This window comes from Molossus molossus, unplaced genomic scaffold, assembly GCF_014108415.1.
Source record: "Molossus molossus isolate mMolMol1 unplaced genomic scaffold, mMolMol1.p scaffold_m16_p_9, whole genome shotgun sequence".
NCBI classification, from domain to species: Eukaryota; Metazoa; Chordata; class Mammalia; order Chiroptera; family Molossidae; genus Molossus; species Molossus molossus.
Genome location: NW_023425403.1, coordinates 103,885,175 through 103,899,293, shown reverse-complemented (window position 1 = coordinate 103,899,293; position 14,119 = coordinate 103,885,175). Strand labels below are relative to the sequence as shown.

At 41.4% G+C, this 14,119-nt stretch overlaps 1 protein-coding gene across 1 annotated transcript in view; it reads right to left on the bottom strand.

Annotated features, from left to right (window-relative positions):
- The window catches only part of PDS5B (PDS5 cohesin associated factor B), a 191,750-nt gene extending 178,073 nt beyond the window's left edge, over nucleotides 1–13,677 (bottom strand). The window contains exon 1 of the mRNA XM_036249585.1: nucleotides 13,545–13,677. The gene's annotated coding sequence lies outside the window, so the exon portion shown is untranslated. The remainder of the gene's footprint in view (nucleotides 1–13,544) is intronic.
- Between the last annotated feature and the right edge of the window lie 442 nt (nucleotides 13,678–14,119).

The window sequence follows — 14,119 nt, the reverse complement described above, 5'->3', positions numbered from 1 at the left end:
TTATTATGCTAATCATTATTTAATAAGCCACTCAGAGAAAGACAAATAGTGCATGATCTCACTCATATGGGGATTCTAAAGAACAAAATAAACTGACGAACAAAATAGAACCAGAGACGTGGATAAATGGAAGACGGACAGATCTCAGAGGGGAGGAAGGGAGAGAGGATAAGGAGAGATCAACCAAGAATATATGTGCACAACCCATGGACACAGACAATAATGTGGTGAAGGCCTGGGGAGGGTGGAGGAAGGCAAAAATGGAGGGAAAGGGTACATCTGTAATAGAGTTGACAATTAAAAAATAAAATCCAGGTCCTCCATGTTTAGAATTCCTCTCCTATAACACAACCCCCTGTAAAGGCAAGTGTCATCTGACCTTGTTCACATCACCCAGTGTGAATCAGAGCTCAAGGAACTGGTACAAAACTACTGATACCCTTGCTAGTACTATACCTGTAAAAATAAACTGTCTGTGACTCTGACCCAGGAGAATCTTGTGCAAGCAGGGTAAAATCTCAGGCTCTTCAAAGTCCTGACAATGGGCCTCTCTACCACACAACAGCTGATTTCTCCTAGAGTAAATGACAAGAGAAAGAGACCAATACACGAGCCACTGTGTCCTAGACAACCTAATTTCAGAAGTGACATACCATCACTTTTACATATTCTATTGGTCACAGAAATCAACCCAAATACAATATGCAAGGTGACTAAAAAAGGGTGCGAAGGCCAGGAGGCAGCGATCAATGAAGCCATTAGAGGCTGACTACCAAATACTATTAGGAGTTAGTTTCCCCTAAATGTATCTACAGAACAACACAACCCAATCAAAACCCCAAAACGCTTTTTAAAAATAGAAATTGACAAAACAATTTAAAAACTTGTATGAAAACACCAAGAAACTAGACTGGCTCAAACAATGTTAGAGGATTTACACTATTTGATTCTAAGAATTATGGTAATAGAGACAGAATGATACTGGCATAGAAGAAACAAAGAGATCAATGAAACACAATGAGTCCAGAAACAGATCCATACATATAAGTTCAAATTCTGGACAAAAAGGCAAAGGCAGGAAAGAAAAATTTTTTTCAAACAATAGTGTTAGAATTGGATGAATGTAATTTTAAAAATGAACCTCCACTCCTACCATGCACAATACATATAACACTAGGAAACTTCTAAAAGAAAGCACAGAAAATTATTTTCATGATTTTGGGGTAGGCAATGGATCCTTAGAACTCGAAAAGCGTAACTATTAAAGAAATAACTATTAATTGAGCATCATCAAAATTAAAAGCTTCAGCTCATCAAAATATACTGTTAAGAAAAGAAAACACAAACTACAGACTGGAAGAAAACACTCTCAATATTTGATCTGTCAATGAACTTGTTTTGAGATACAGTCAACCCTCCATATCCATGAGTTCCTCTTTTCCAGATTCAACCAACTGCATACTGAAAATATTAGAGGGGAAATGATATCTTGTTGCTGATGTGTACTATACAGTTAGGTCTACAATGGTTGCATCAGTACTGTACATACACACTTTTTTCTTGTCATCACTATCTAAATAATGCAGTATAACAACTATTTACATAGCATTTATATTGTAATTAGGTATTATAAGTAATCTGGAGATGATTTAAAGTATACAGGAAGATGTGTGTAGTTTATATGCAAATACGGTGCCATTTTATACAAGGGACTTGAGTATCTGAATATTTTGGTATCCACGGGGGTCCTAGAACCAAACCTCCACAGATACTGAGGAGAACTACATATTAAGAATTCCTACAAATCAATAATAAAAAAGATAACCAATTTTTTAAATGTGCAGAAAACTTACAGAAGCAGCCCACAAAAAGTATACTAATTGTCAAAAACCATACAAAAAGGTATTAAACAGCATTAGCTCAAAAAATTTAAATAATTTAAGTAATTAAAAAATGGTACACAATGAGGTACCATTCCATACCCACTAAATGGCTAACATCAGAAAGACTGATTTGCCAAATGTTGGCAAGGATATAGAGCAACCAATACTCTCATATATCCATAGCAGGAGTATGAAATGGAAAACCACATCTGCCTATGAACCAACAATTCCAATCCTGGGTATTGACTCAAGAGAAATGAAAACACATTTGCAAAAAGGTTCATCAGGCCTTAATCCTTAATAGTAAAAAACTGGAAACTCAAATGCCCACCAACAGAAGAAAAGATCAACTTTGGTATATTCATTTAATGACATACTACTCAACAATAAAAAAAATTGATATACACAATGCCATAGATGAATCTGGAAATATATAGTAAGCAAAAGATACTAGATGCAAAAAAGCATATACTGTACGAACACAGAACCAAACTAGAAATCATGCGGCAGGGAACTAAACAGAAAAGGAAACCAGAAAACTTTTGGGGGTGATAAAAATGCTAATTCTCTTTTGGGTAATGGTAACATGAGAACTGTCATAGCTCATCAAAGTGAAAACCTAATGTCTATATATTTTATTGTATTTAATTTACATCTCAATGTAAGTGAAATCAAAATAAATTTTAAAAATGAATTTGTAAGCTTTGTATTTATTTTCCTTGGTCCTGGGTTGTCCACAAGCATACTTAAGTGTATATAAACATACATTTATGTGTATTCAGTAAATATTTATCATCTACTATGTGTCAAACACTAGGCTAGGATTCCAAAATAACTAAGTCCGTGCCTTCAAGAAGCTAACAAGGAAGCACACAGTTAAATAATAACACACAGTGAGAAGGCGTCCATTACAGACACACCCAAGGTCTTGTGAGGAAAAAGGGCACCCACCATCATTACCTGACAGAAAGCCTTTACATTAGGTGAAGGATGAAAAGAAAGATTCTGGACATGTGGACAAGCAGAAATGGACCATTATAAGCAGAGAAACACACATGCAAAGACACAGAGACAAAGGGTCTAACGCAACAGGGAGCTAGGAGCAGTTTAGTGTTTTTGGAGTTTAGACAACCTATGAGGAAATAAAAGGAAATGTTGGCAAGGTAGGTAGGTACCACGCTAATGCCAAGGCATTATAGAGGCAAGAAAGAACCAGGAAATGACACATTCAAATTTGTGATTAGAAATATCACTCTGTTAACAATATGAGAGAGAGCCTAGAGGGAGTGCAACTGGAGCAGAGACCTGTCAGAAGGCAACTGCAGAACAATAAATCATGTTTACTTTTGGTAAACCAACCAATGGCACAAAGACTGAAGAGGAAATTTAAGAATCCCTAAAATAGACAGGAAAATGGGTAAAGATTAAGATCAGACAGTTCATGGAAAAAAAAAAAAAATGGCTCTTAAACATATGAAAAGATGTTCAGTTTCACTCTTAAGAGAAATACAAATTAAAATACACTGTGGTCCAGCCGGTGTGGCTCAGTGGTTGAGCGTCAACCCATGCACCAAGAGGTCGCTGTTTCGATTCCTGGTCAGAGCACATGCCCAGGTGTGGGCCCGATCCCCAGTGGGGGACATGCAGGAGGCAGCCAATAGATGTTCTCTCTCATCGATGTTTCTCTCTCCCCCTCTCCCTTCCTTTCTCTTGAAAATCAATAAAGAAAAAAAAAAATTACACTGTGAGCCCAGCGGTTAGAATAGGCCCGTGGACCAAAGGGTCTGGGGTTCAATTCCCACTCTCTCTTGCATTGATGTTTCTCTCTCCCTCCCTCCCTTCTACTCTCTCTAAAAAAAAAAAAAATCAATGAAAAAATATCCTTGGGTGAGGATTTACAAAAAAACAACACAACAACAACAAAAAACTACACTGCAATATCATTTTCTCCTATCACACCAGCAAAAATCCAAAAAGTATGATTATACACTGTGTTGGCAAGACTATAGGGGAAACAAATATTCTCTTATATACATTACTGTTACAACCTCTATGAAGGGCAATTTAACATAATCTATCAAACTTATATCTGCTATATTCTTTGACTCACCAATTCCACTTCCAGGAACTTATCCTACAGACACAACTGCCTATGTACAAAATGATATATGCCCAAGGTTGCTAATGAAGCACTTTAATAAAGGTAAAAATTAAAACAATCTATACATCAATGAACAAGTTAAATTATGGTTCATAAATAAAAATGAACAATGCAGCTACTGAAAGAGTGAGCATGGTCACACTAGCACTTTATATACTAATAGGAAAAGATCTCAAGGATACATTGTTAAGTGAAAAAAGTAAAGGGCAAAACAATTCAAGTTTCCAGAATTAGTGTCAATTATGTGTGGGGGTGGAGAGGAAAAGCAAAGTAGACTAAACACACGTGTATATGGTTGTATTTTTTAAATCCCCAGAAAAATATGTAAGAAATCAATAACATTAGTAAATTACTGTAGGAGTCTGGGAACTAGGCAGATGAAAAGACTTATATTGTTATTTCCTTTTTTCTCTTATAGCTTTTTTACTTTTTAAGTATTGTGTATATAGTGTAAAAAAAAAAAAAAAAAAACCTTTGAAAATACTGTAACATTTAACAGAATTTGGTAACTCATATGATGTGAGAAGTAAAGGAGATGATGAGGTCCAGATGACTCCCAGGTTTCTGACTTGATAACATATCTGGTCAATCCCCTACAACTTAAAAAAAAATCTGTGTTATTAACCAAGGCATGATGTTAAATGGTACATGAAGGCATTTTAGACATGTTGTACTGGAAATATTATGTCCAACAGTATACTAGAAAAATAAGGTAGAAAATCTGGAGAGAGGTGAGGGATATAGTTATCAGTAGATGCCTTGGAGAGAAAAATATTTATATGAGCCTAATTTATCTAGGAATTATTTATTCTATAAACCCAATTAACCCAGAGAATAAACTAAAAAGGCAACTAACTCATAGTGACAGCAGAAGACCACATATTCATACCCTTCTCTCACAGACATCAGGCTCTCACTAAAAGCTTACTTAATACACTAGATAATTTCCCCAATTCACGACATATTAGAAATATCAAAAAAGGGTGTGGGTATAAGCTACCAGAGGCAATCATTTGACAGCAGCATGAGGGAGCAAAAAGATGATGATGATGATGATATTACCAATACCTCAAACATCATAGCTTCTTCATAGGAGCCAAAGTCCCTTATTCTATTATCTAATATTTGGCCAAAATGATCCCTGCTTCACAAGTTTTTCGGAGTTCTTGCACTCTTAGTCTAACATGATCATTCAATCTCCTTTTATCAAACTTTTAATTTCAAATATCTGTTCACACCTTCCTGAAAGCACTATATTCTGTCTTGTTTTATTATTGTAACTGGTGTTCTATAATACCAGTCTTGCCTCCTACTTGAATATACATCTCTTAATTGAAGGAATATCTTTCATCTTTATATCTCTGAGCACAATTTTCTTGCATAGTACAGCATGCAAATATCTACTCAACAAACAATTATCCGCCTTTGCCTTCTCCAAAGAGACATGAATTAACTTTGCCATAAACGGTCTCCCTGCTCCAAGTTACAATATTTAAGTTCTTACACATTGACACCAGGGTAAGCATTTGGCCTGGTTAAACTAATGAGATAAGGAGTGATGGGAAATGACCAGTGTGAGGTTTGGGGTTTCTTTTATGGAAGACAAAAATGTTCTACAATCAGTTTGTGGTGATGGTTATACAAACCTGTGAATGTACGAGAAAACAATGAATATACACTTTCAATAAGCGAATTATCGTATGTGAATTATATCTCAAAGATCTTTTTAAAAATGGGATATCTGCTACTTTACCCACTTCACAGATTAAGAAACAGAGGCTTGGCAAGATTAGGTAATTCGCCCCGGGTGACAAAGCTAGCTCCTGATGGAGACAGGACAGACTTCACTCACCAAGCGTCATATGAAATGCCTAAATATGCTCCTCTGCTGTTCAAGTCTTAAATGCTAGTGACTTTCTAAACTCCAAGTAGAACTACAAAGCCTTGACCTAATTCTGTTATACCAAAAAGGCACGAAAGAAGTCAAAAGCTGACAAGAAAGGTACCAAAGAAACAGAAGAGGAAAAAATAATAATATTCAAGAGCTAAATTCCAAAGCCTGCCATTTTGAGCATAAGATTACATGAAACATTACTACTATATGACTGCTATCATGAAGTTGGTGGAGAGGTCTAATTAAGCTGAGCTAGGGTTAACTGCAGGCCTCCTGGACTAGTTCTGCCTAGTCCAGAATTTCTCAATCTTTGCACTATTGACACTTTGGGCCAGATAATTTTTTGTTGTAGGATGTTTAGCAACATCCCTGGCCCCTCTACCCACTAGATGCCAGTGACAACAATATCCTCTCCCCAGCCCCAGATCCAACAACCAGAATGTCTCCACACATTGCCAAATGAAGACAGACAAGAACTTTTTTTTTTTAATCTTCACCAGAGGATATGTTTATTAATTTTTAGAAGAGAGGCAGGGAAAGGGAGAGGGAGAAAGAGAGAGAGAGAGAGAGAGAGAAACACAGATGTGAGAGAGAAACATTGATTGGTTGCTTTCCAGACCAGAAATCAAACCCGCAACCGTGTATGGGAGGACGTTTCGACCAATTGACCCAACAGGCCAGGGCCAAGAATCTTATTTTAAAACAGCTTTGAGATATATTTGAAATATAAAAACTGTATATATTTTAAGTATACAACTTGATATTTTGATATTTGTATGCACTGTGAAAAAAATCACCACAATCAAGCTAATTAACAGCATCTCTACATAGTTACCATGGAAGTGAGGGGAGGGGGCAGTGACAGACAAAAGCCTTTTAAACCAATCACCTCCCAACACTACAAAGAAAAAACCCATTTCATAATTGAAATGTACTGCTGGAGGTAGGGGCAATATGGGGACTAACTAGAGACAAAGCCCATGCAGTGACGCCAATAGCCGCAGATTTCTATACAGTTCAGCATGTATGGCCTCTGACATTCTTGCAGCATATCAACTACTAAAGATCAGAAAATAAATGTAAAAAAATCTAGAAGAAAGAACTGCTCCCCTTGACTAGTATGAAGAAAAGTGAGTTTCCCTGATAAGAAAGACTAAGTATCCCTCATCTCTGGAGGAACTGAAATACCAAGGTCAAGGTTGTCACCCTGCCAGGGAAGAGGAGCAAACCAAATAACAGTATATATAAAAATGAAATAACAACTGGGAGGGGGGAGTGGTGAGACAGGACAAGCAGACAGCAGGAGACAGAGCTAATGCTATACAAAATCTCCCTTCCTGCCTTTACATACCTTGTTAACATCAAGTTAAAGGCTTTCAATAACCTCACCTTGACCCTTAGTTGTTCAAAGCCTATCACTGTAGCCTCCTTATTCAGAACCTTGCTCCTCAAGGTAACATGGGCTCCAAAATCTAACTCCTCTCTACAAGTTCCATCTCCCTCAGATCATTTTAGATAAGGGGGTGGGTGTGGGGACACAAGTAAATTAAGCTAGTCAATCTAAAGTTTGTGCTGCAAGGACCCTCCGCCCAATAAGCATATAAAAAAAAAAGTTTAACCTAGCTAATAATCAAAGAAATGCAAACCAAAAACAAGATATAATTTTCACATATCAAACTGGCAAAAAGCATAATAAAATCCAATACCAGTGCACATGTAACAGGCATACTCATATACTGCTGGTTAGTGTAAATTGTTACAACCTAAATCACTTAAAAGGAGTCAAACAAATTATGATACACCCATATAACAAATTACTCTAGTCATTTTTTAAATTATGTTGACCTACATATGCCAATATTAAAAGAGCTCTGTGACATAGGGGAAAACCAGTAAACTGAAGTGAAAAACAGTAAACAGCAGTACAAAATAATATAATTTGCATAAAAATTTTTGAAAAGTAAACTTTCTGGAAACAGTTAATAGTGAGTTACCTTTTTTTAACTTTTTGTTGTTGTTAAAGAGTGGATTTTAAGTATGTTTTATTGATTTCAGAGAGAGGAAGGGAGTGGGGGAGAGAGAGAAACATTGACAATGAGGGAAACATCGATTGGTTGCCTCCTGCACACCCCCTACTGGGGATGGAGCCTGCAACCTGGGCATGTGCCCTGACTGGGAATCGAACCTGGGACCTCCTGTTGTATGGGTTGATGCTCAACCCCTGAGCCACACTGGCCGGGCTTTACTTGATTTAAAAAATTTGTTTTTTCTTTATTGATTTTAGAGAGTGAGGAAGGGAGAGGGAGCGAGAGATAGAAACATCGATGAGAAAGAACATCAATTGGCTGCCTCTTGCATGCCCCACAACCTGGGGAAGTGCCCTGACCTGGAATCAAGTGGCGACCTCTTGGTGCCTGGGTTGACACTCAATCACTGAGCCACACTGGCTGGGCTTTACTTGATTTTTTTTAGATAGAGGAAGGGAGGAGAGAGAAATATCAATCAGCCACCTCCTGCACACTCCCTCCTGGGGATCAAGCCTGCAACCCAGGCATGTGCCCTGACAGGGAATTGAACATTTGATGTGCACAGGAAGATGCTCAACCAACTGAGCCACACCAGCCAGGGTGACAGTGAGTTACCTTTTAAGGGAAGAAGTCGCGCATTTTTTTTATTAGTTAATTTTTGTTACAGATGTTTCTCCTTTTTCCCCCCACTGATTCCCCCCTCCCCCTCCCTCCCTGCCCTTTCCCCAGTTTGTTGTCCATGTCCACTGTTCATGCATACATGCATATAAGTTCTGTGGTTTATCTCTCCCCCACCATCCCCCTCTTTAGGGGATTGTCAGTCTGTACCCCACTTCCGCGTCTCTGGGACTACCTCATTCCTCAGACTGTTATGTTCATTATATTCCACAAATAAGTGAGATCATATGAAACTTGTCTTTCTCTGTTTGGCTTGTTTCACTTAGGATGATACTTTCAAGGTCCCTCCATGTAGTCTCAAAGGATAAGAGATCTTTCTTACAGAAGTCGCTTTTATTTTTACTTTTCTGTATCATTAGAATTTTTTTTATCATATACATATAACTTAAAATGCACAATTTAACTTAACATTTAACTTAAAATGCACAATTCTTTAATGCTCTCTATTCCCCCTAATCTTAACCACTACTCTCACCACCAATTCTCCAACCCCTGCTACCCCTACCCAGTATCTGATGGCCAACAAAAATTCACTGACAGAATTTTGGGTAACTAGGGATATATTTTTGGATATATAGCTGGGGTTTTTCTTTAAAATCTCTTCACTTACTTCTCTAAAACCTTCTCTGATATGAAAGAAAAGAAGAAGAATCCCTACATGAAATAGAATCCTTACTCTAACCACAAACTCGGTTGTGGTTATAATATCCCCTCCTTCTCCTATCAGTTTTATATCTAGTCTTGGCTAATTTCACTCTCACATAAAATAATAATAATAAATAATAATAATGCAACCCTTGTAGAATCACAAGGATCCTACTCTGTTTTTCTCATCACCTTGGTGCAGGTGGTCAACCACTACTCTAAACTTCCATAGGGCTGGATCTCAGTTCTGTTTACTGCACCATCCTTGGTACTGTATGTATATGGAAGCTTAATATTTGTTCACTGTAACTGAATCTGCCCAGAACATTCCCTGTCAAAGGGAGAGGCAGGTTAGTGGAGTACTTCTAGGTCATGGGCCTTTAAAAGATGCCTCAAAACACCTTCCTGCTTCAGTCTTTCCTCTCCACTCCCCTTGGCTGAACCAAGTATCTCTTTTTTTTTATAGATATAGATATATATATTTTTTTCTTTATTGATTTGAGAGAGAGAGGAAGGGAGAAGGAGAAAGAGTTAGAAACATCAATGAGAGAGAACATTGCCACCTCCTGCATGCCCCCCCCACTGGGGATAGAGCTGCAACATGGACATGTGCCCTGACTGGGAATTGAACTGGTGACCTCTTGGTGCATGGGTCAATGCTCAACCACTGAGCCACACTGGCCAGGCAGTTTTTCTAATTCCTGCTTACAATTAATGCCTAATCATTAGAGCACACTAACTATTATGGATATTTTTAAATATCTCAGATTAATGGCTTTATGATTTATTTTAAACAACTAAGTTTTACTCATCTGAGTTTCCTCTTTGTGATTTTTCTCACCTCTGCCAACTAAAATAATTAGTCTCAAAGGAGTAAACTTATCTTTAATTTTGAACTAATTTGTGAAGAAGGGTTTTAAAACCTTTTTCAAGTATGTGGGGAAATGGTTATAATCAGGTGGTTCATAACAGTCTAGTGTGAGGAAAGGGCTGACCTCGAAGATCCAAGGAATCGGAATCGCAAACCATCACAGACATCACTGGGTTTCTTTTTAAATTGTTTCTGGAATTTTTAATATTCCGATACCTATTGTAGTTGAAGTGACAAATGATTGTGTAGCAAACTGTGTTTAAAAGTTAACACACATACTCATACACCGCATACTTTATATAACAAAATTAAGTTCAATACTATCTTTTCCAAATTACTCTGGCTTATACATTTCACGAAAAATAAATAAATGCCATGTCAAGTAATATTACACAATGAAAGAGCAAGCAATTCCAGGACACAGAGACAACAAGAGGTTATCTTCTGAGACAACTTAAGTGGACTGAATCCTGAGCAGAAATTATTAAAACCAGACTCTGAAACAGATGGTTAACTTGAAACTTTATTTCTTGGTTGAGTCAATGAAAAGAAAAGGGAAGAAAGGGATGGAGAAGAACATGCTACTTGGCAATGATTTTTAATACTGCTTAAATCCTAAATAAAACAATGCAGACCTTGGGGAAGCATCTAAGCTTCCAGGAAATCTAAGGGCTGCCCCCATACCACCACATGAATATGGCTGTGACTTTGGATAAATCAATTAAATTACAGTCTGAACCTAATTTCTCATGTACATAAGTACGTTGGAGATCATGTTTAACTTCCCTTGTAGCTATCTAACACTACCAAAGGAAACACAAATTTATTCTTGTCTAATATAAATTAAACACAGTACCTGTAATCCAAGCCAAATCACAGTGAGCGCTCCTATTAGTTCTAGGAACACATGATCAAAAAAAGTAGTACTGAGGATGCCAAAGGACAATCCTAATTCTACAAGTGGGAGAAATAGAAAGAGCCTCCCAAAATACTCCCCTTCTCAGAAAGCTTTGGGTATATTCTACCATTTTTCTCTTCAGCAGGGCATCACCTATCTAATGCAGGATATCACTTTATTTTAGGTTTAACAAATTATTCATAAATTGACTGACTCCTCAAAAATGTTAATCTTCATGACTGTTAAAGCTACAGAGCAATCTGAAATAAAATTTAAAAATTAAAACAACTCTATCCAACAGCCAACTTAGAACTACATGTCAAATAAGCTTAGTACAAACTGTCTCATAACAAGAATCAGTATCATTCCCCACATTATTATCTCCTTTAATTCTTGGGAAAGTGAGGGAAAAGAAAGACTTAACAAGGCAGAAATAAAACCTACAGGAAAGAACAAAAGGAGCTGTGAAAACAAAGTTAATACAAGGAGAATCAACTTCAACAAAAAGGAAAAAAGTAAAAAAGGGGGCACAAAAGTGCTTTAAAACAAAAAAGTCAACACAAACACTACCTTAAAGTACACCTTCAAGTAAAACCCAGCTAAGAGGATCATTATTAAAACATGAAAAAGGCAAAAATAACTTTATTACTCAGCTACTTCAGTAATCAAAGAGAATCTGAAACGTACCTTTGCTATCTATATACAGTGTATATTTGTAAATGTATTTCGAAAAAGTAATGTTCTGACTTGGTATGTTTCTGGAATAAATCTACCTTAACATTAGAAGACCTATGTTGAGACTTTCAGCTACGTTTTCAACACTATAAATTTTAATTACGTTTTCTGCTATCATGAAGTGACATAAGGTTAACAAAGTTCCCCAAACTGACCTGCATACACCACAGGAATGCTCATTTGATTGTCTCGAAAAATGCTAACATCCCTGACATTAAGGACTGCATGGATAAAAAGCATCCTTTCTAGTCCTTATTTTCCTTAATACCACTTTTGTGTTTTTAACTATTTTAATTGACTACCACACAAGTTAATACAGAAAATGCTCCACTATGAAACATTATCTACATATACTAATTGAGAACAACGATTACATTACCCTTCAAGTTTTAAATAATTAAGACTTATCTAAAGTTTGCCTCTTATTTATAAACACACTTGAGTTTGTAGAAGTTATTAGACAGTAGAAGACTCCCAACTCACTCCAAACAGCAGGGCACGTCTGGAAATAAGGGCTCTACCCAAAGTTTCTGAAAATAATAAACAGGGTAGGGTCGTTCAGGTCAGCACTGATCACCCATCATTTTACAATCGAAGTATGAGCAGAGCGTTCATAGTACGGTCCTCAAAGTAGAAGTGATGGGCTCCTTGCACCGGGTTGCTCAGGATGCTGAAACGTTAGGCGAGCGCACAGGGCACTGCTCCTCCGCGCCGGGCCGCCGTCCGCCCCGTCCGCCCCGTCCGCCCCGTCCACCCCGTCCCCCCGTCCCCCCGTCCCCCCGGAGGGCAGCGGCACGCGCGCTGGGAAGGACGCGGGCCGGCGTTCCAGGCTGGGGTTCGCGCCCCCGAGGAACTGTCCCGCTGCTGAGCGTGGCTCTCAGCGTTACGCCGGAGTCAGCAGCACAAGTAACAAGGGTTTTCTCCCGACCAGCAACTTTTTAAGTGCACGAAGATCAAAGGGTGCAAAAGTGTTAACGCTTTACAACCGCGCTCCTCGCCCTCCGACGCGGGGCTTCCGAAAGGGGAGCTCGAGCCGGCTGTCGCCGGGACCCCTCCGCAGCGCTGGCTGCGGCCCCCGACCCGCGGGCGCCCCTCGCGCCGCTCCCTCCCCGCCGCCTGGCAAGGACCCGCGCAAAACTGTCACCGGGCGCCCGTCCCCTCGCCCGGAGCAGAGGCTGGCGGCGGGGCCAGGCGCGCGGGCACCGGCGGGCGCGAGAGCCGAGGCCCGCACGCCGCCGCCCCGCGCTCCCCGCCCCTCGCCCGGAAGGGGGGAAACCCGCCAGCGGGAGGATTCAACAGGAGCACCGCGCCGCCCGCCTGCCGCCCGGGAAACAGCCGCCGACCGCCCGCCCGGCGCGGGGGGAGGGGCGGCCGGCTGCGGACCCCCCCCGCGCGCAAGGTCACCGCCCGCCGCCCTCGCCGCCGCGGGCGCCCCGGCCGGGTCAGGGCGGCAAGTTTAATTTCCCGAGGCTGCGCGGAGCCCGCGGCGTGGGGCGAGCGCGCCGGCCGCGGCCTCCCCACCCCCACCGCGCAGCCCGGCCCACGCCCCCGGCCCGCGCCCGGCCTCTGTGGGTCCGGGCCGCCGCCAGGCAGCCGGCGGCTGCAGTCCCCGAGGCCGGGAGGCTCGGCTCCCGGGCAGGCGGGCGGCGCTGCGCCCCGCCAGCTGCAGCCGCGGTGGCGGGTGCTGGAAAATGGAACACGGCGACCAGAAAGGCGAGACATTTTCTTTCCGTTAACTGAATTGTTTCCTACCTCCGGGTGCCCGACTGGCTACTCCTCTCACTCCGCTGCTCTCCGGGATCCGCCGCCGCCGCCGCATCCAATCGCCTCCTCCCCCCTCCCCTTCCGCAGCCAGCCCGGCCGTTCCTCCTCCTCTTCGCTTCAAAATGGCGCCAAGCGCTCTTCGGCGGCTGCTCCAATAGAACCGCCGCGGACAGCACCCGGGGCAGGCGGAGCGCGGCGTGGGTGCGCAGCGCCCCCTGCCGACCCGACCGCGCCGCGCGCGCTGGCCGCCCGCCGCCCGCCGCCCGCCGCCGCCTCGCCCGTGCGCGCGCGCGCCTTCGCTCCGCCCCGTCGCGCGCGCGCAGCCACCGGGTCACGCCGCCACCGCGGCCCGGGTCCCGGGAGAGCCGCCTCTCGGTGTTTTCCCTGCCGCTGCGGCTTGCTTGGCTTCTGCCGAAAACCCACCCGAGTTGTTATATCTCTAACTTTTTGGTTAAAAGTTGTGTTTTTTAAAGCGCTGGGATGGAGCACGGATGTCCTCAGGAAACAGAATAGCTGTTCGCCGGTCGCTCCGACCCAGTCCTCCCCAGCGCCATGCAGCAGGT